The sequence below is a fragment of the Gossypium arboreum genome, chromosome 13, assembly GCF_025698485.1.
Source record: "Gossypium arboreum isolate Shixiya-1 chromosome 13, ASM2569848v2, whole genome shotgun sequence".
NCBI classification, from domain to species: domain Eukaryota; kingdom Viridiplantae; phylum Streptophyta; class Magnoliopsida; order Malvales; family Malvaceae; genus Gossypium; species Gossypium arboreum.
In genome coordinates this window covers 44,018,049-44,023,086 of record NC_069082.1, presented here as the reverse complement: position 1 = coordinate 44,023,086, position 5,038 = coordinate 44,018,049, and the positions used below count along the sequence as shown (strand labels likewise).

The 5,038-nt window shown below is 37.0% G+C and overlaps 1 non-coding gene across 1 annotated transcript; it reads left to right on the top strand.

Annotated features, from left to right (window-relative positions):
- The first annotated feature begins 4,209 nt into the window (after window positions 1–4,209).
- On the top strand, window positions 4,210–4,316 carry LOC128287686 (small nucleolar RNA R71). The gene has a single exon (XR_008278386.1). It is a non-coding gene; the product is annotated as a small nucleolar RNA R71 (small nucleolar RNA).
- The last annotated feature ends 722 nt before the right edge of the window (window positions 4,317–5,038 follow it).

Here is a 5,038-nt window from a genome sequence, read left to right as displayed (position 1 = left end):
CTAAAAGTACTAGTAATAACTATCTTTTTATTATCTAGCCTAAGAATAAAATGGTTTGTTTATTAAAATAATTATCCAGACTAATTAACTAATTTAATTAAAGTGAAGAGAGAATTTTGAAAAAGACTTGAAGAGAAGCAATTAATAAAGACGACACCCAAGTAGGAATCCACCTAGATTTCACTTGTTATCTGACTCTGAACCGGATGATTTATTCACTTGACTTGTTCTGTAGAGATCCCTAAGTTAAGTTATTATCCCTATTCAAGACTAATAACATCTAATCCCTAGATTGAATAACCGAGACTTTTCTCTAATTAACACTCTAGGGTTGTATTAACTTGATCTATGGATCTCCTTATTAGGTTTCACCCTAATGCGGCAAAATCTCATAACCCTATTTCTAGGTGTTCGATTAACTCCGCTTAATTATGCCAAATCTACTCTTAGGCAGGGTCTATTCCTCCTCTGCATAAGCACATCAAATCATGAATTAATACTCGTAATATTAACTCAAGCATTAAGAACACATAATTAAGAACAAATCAAGTATTTATCATACAGTTTAGATAATAATAACAAGATCCATCATAGGTTTTATCCCCTTTAGGTATCTAAGGGGTTTAGTTCATAATAAAATAAGAGTACATCTCAAAAGTATGAAAATAACAAAACATAAAGAAAACTCTAAAACCCCTGAAGGAATTTTGAGAGAGATCTCCAGTCTTGGAGTAGCTCTGGCTTTTGAGATGGATCCTCTGGCTTCCTTCAAGTAATTACCGGCGTGTGGTTTTGTGTTCCAGAAAAGTTCTAGAGAGCCCCCTTTCTAGGTCATACTTAGGGTGTTTATATAGGCTTTTGATTGGCTTTCTTCCCCCCTAGGTATCCTTTTTTCGTGTAGAATACAACTCCTTGAAAAAGGGACACGCTCGTGTGCCACGGCTGTGTGACATGGTTACTAGCCCGTGTGCGATCCGTTAAATTGTCATGATCGTGTGGGCTCAATGGCCAGGCCGTGTGAGTCGTGTAAACCTTGCTCGACAGCCTCGAAAGGCACGAGCATGTGAGTTGCCCGTGTGGCAAGGCTTAGGCCGTATGGATCTTCTCGATTTAGTCTTTTTTGTCCTCTTTTCAGCTCGTTTTTGGCTCTTTTTGACTCTTGGTGCTCTCCTCGGTACAAAATATGAAATAATTGGATTAAAAGCACCAAAATCCACAAATCTAGTAGTAAACTTCCATAAATATGCGAAGTATTTGGGGTAAAAACATGTATCATTTGGCATTTATCACTCGCATCGCACATTAGTTCAAAAGGTGAGTTCCAGTCAGGTGCAATTATAATTGGAGCTTTAGCCAGTTTATCCTTTAAAGTATTAAATGCTTGTAAACACTCCTGATCAAAATTAAAAGGCACATCTTTTTCTAATAATTTAGCCAAAGGCTCAGCTATTTTAGAAAAGTCTTTAATAAATCTTCTATAAAACCCAGCATGTCCTGTGAAACTTCTAAAAACCTTAATGAATTAGGGGGAGGTAGTTTTTCAATGGTTTCAATTTTAGATTTATCAACCTTAATCCCTCTACTAGAAATTTTATGTCCTAACATAATACCTTCTTGAACTATAAAGTGACATTTTTCCCAGTTAAGCATAAGGTTTGTTTCCTCACATCTTTTTAACACTCGTTTCAAATTTTCTAGGAAAAGATGGAAAGAGTTACCGAAAATCAAAAAATCATCCATAAATACCTTCATGACTTCTTCTACGAGTTCATCAAAAATGGCCATCATGCTGCGCTGAAAAGTAGCAGGAGCATTACATAATCCAAAAGGTATTCTACGATAAGCAAACGTACTGTATGGACATGTAAATGTCATCTTTTCTTGATCTTCAGGAGCTATTGGGATTTGGAAATAGCCAGAGAGTCCATCTAAAAGGCAGTAGTACATGTGTCCTGATAATCTTTCCAACATTTGGTCAATGAATGGAAGGGGAAAGTGGTCTTTTCTCGTGGCATCATTTAGCTTCCTATAATCAATGCACACTCTCCAACCTGTTACTGTCCTTGTTAGGATTAATTCATTCTTCTCATTGGCTCTCCTTTCTTAGGAACAACCTGCACTGGACTCACCCAAGAACTGTCAGAAATAGGATAAATAATTCCAGCATCTAGGAGTTTAATTACCTTAACTTTAATGACTTCCTTCATGTTAGGGTTCAGTCGTCTTTGGGCTTGCACGCATGCTTTATATTCATCTTCCATTAAAATTTTATGGGTGCAAAAAGAAGGACTGATCCCTTTAATGTCTGAAATTTTCCAAGCTATGGCCCTTTTATACTCTCTTAATACTTGGAATAATTCCTCTTTCTCCTTGGGTTGCAAGTTGGATGCAATAATTACCAGTAATATGGAATTATTTCCAAGGAATGCATATTCCAAGTGATTAGGTAATTGTTTAAGTTCCAATTTGGGAGGTTCGTCAATAGAGGGTTTTTTCTTAAGTTCATCTTTTACCTTAATTCCCTCATATTCTACTAGTTTTGAGGAGGTTTCATTGGAGTGTAGTTCGATTCCTATTTCAAAATCATCATCCATCCCTTCTCCTTGGGCGAGACACAATTCCATCGTGTCCTTGTGTACGATTTCCTGAAACGAATCTTGAGTAGTATGATCAATAGAGTTGATAAAATAACATGAGTCATCCTGTTCTCTAGAAAATCTCATGACACCATAAATTTTAAAAATAATCTTTTCGTCACCTACTCTAAGTACCAATTTACCATCACCTATATCAATTACAGCTCTAGCAGTGGCTAAAGATGGCCGACCTAAAATTAAAGGCACCTCAACATCTTCATCCATGTTAAGCACACGAAATCAACAGGGAATATAAATTTATCTACTTTTACAAGTACGTCCTCTATAATTCCTCTAGGATATTTAATAGATCTATCAGCTAATTAAATACTCATCCTAGTGGGTTTAGGTTCCCCATGACCAAGTTGCTTAAACATTTTATATGGCATCAAATTAATGCTGGCGCCTAAATCAGCTAGTGCTTTATCAACATTCAAACTACTGATTAAGCAGGGAATAGTAAAACTTTCTGGATCTTTCAGTTTGGTTGGCAATTTATTTTGGAGGATGGTTGAGCACTCCTCATTAAGTTCCACTGTAGATAAGTCTTCAAACTTCCTTTTGTTTGTTAGAAGCTCCTTTAAGAATTTTGCATATGTAGGCATCTGCGATATAGCTTCGACAAAAGGTAAGTTAATATGCAGTTCTTTAAAAAGTTCAAGAAATTTACCGAATTATGCATCCATGCGGTATTTCTTTAACTTTGTCGGGTATGGGATTGGTGGTTTATATTCTTTTGGCATTAGGTTGTCATTGTTTTTGGGTTCGACCTCTTTTTTGTCAGCTTCTTTTGGTGGTTTCTTCTCAGATTCAGCTAACACTTTCCCACTCCTTAGTGTAACTACTTTCACGTGCTCTTTTGGGTTCAGTGTTACTAGGTAGACTTCCTAATGCTCTTTCAGATATCAATTTAGCGAGCTGACCTATCTGAGTTTCGAGCCCTTGGATCGACGCTTGTTGATTCTTAAGAACTGTCTCAATATTCTGGAAATTATTTTTTTACACCGAGATGAATTTTGTTAACATCTCCTCAAGGTTCGGCTTATTTTCTTGCTAGTAAGGTGGTTGTTGAAAACCTGGATGATGTTGTGGCCTTTGATTTCCTTGACCGTCCCACGAGAAATTGGGATGATTCCCCCAACCTGTATTATAAGTGTTACTATACGGGTTATTTTGGGGTCTAGAGTTATTGCTACCCATATATTGGACTTGTTCCTCCTTGATGCTAGGATTGAAGGGTTGATATTTTGTGCATGCTCTTCCTCCATTCGAATCGCATCTCAGCACTGGATGTGCTTTAGTAGAACCACACAAACCGTCAATCTTTTTATTTAAGAGTTCTACTTGGTTAGGTAGCATAGTAACCGAGTTGAGGTTGAAAACACCGGCTGTTGTTGCTAGCTTTGTTCTCATAACTTGCCACTGATAGTTATTCAGTGGCATCTCCTCAATAAATTCATAAGCTGCCTCAGATGTTTTATTATTGATGGTTCTGCCAGCAATTGCATCAACCATTTGTCGAGTCGAAGAATTCAGGCCATTATGAAAGGTTTGAACCTGTAGCCAGAGTGGTAACCCATGGTGAGGGCATCTTCGCAAAAGGTCTTTTTATCTCTTCCATGCATCGTAGAGTGTCTCGAAATCTATCTGCACAAAAGAAGAGATATCATTACTTAATTTAGCCGTTTTAGCAGGCGGAAAATATTTTAGTAAAAATTTTTCGGTCATTTGTTCCCAAGTACTGATTGACCCTCGTGGTAACAAATTCAACCACTGTTTAGCTTTGTTTCTCAAAGAAAAAGGGAATAACCGAAGGCGAATGGAATCATCAGAAACACCATTAATTTTAAATATATTGCATAGTTCCAAAAAGTTTGCCCAGTGAGCGTTGGGATCTTCATCTTGCAAATCATCAAACTGAACAAATTACTGTATCATTTGAATTGCGTTAGGTTTTAGTTCAAAAGTATTTGCAGCTACAGCAGGTCTAACCATGCTCGATTCAGTTCCTGTTAAAGAAGGTTTAGCATAATCAAACATAGTGCGGAGCGGGATTACGATTCTTGGATTAACAAAGAATCGCAGGAGGTATCAGGTTTTCCTGATTTTCAGCCATCTCCTTGGTTGTGGTTTGAATATCGTCCTCTTGCTCGTCCTCTGTGTATCTTAAGCTTCGCATTATTTCTCTTTGGTTTTTTTGAACTGCGCGATCGATCTCACTATCAAAAAGTAATGGTCCTGACGGGTTTCTTCTAGTCATAAGCTATAAGAACCTGCCAGAAAAAGGGAAAAAGAAGAATTAGTAATAAAAATTTGAAATAAATTTAAATTACAGTAAAAGTAAATGGCTCAAGTAATAAAAATCGAGTGTTTCTAATATCTTAGTTCCCTGGCAACGGCGC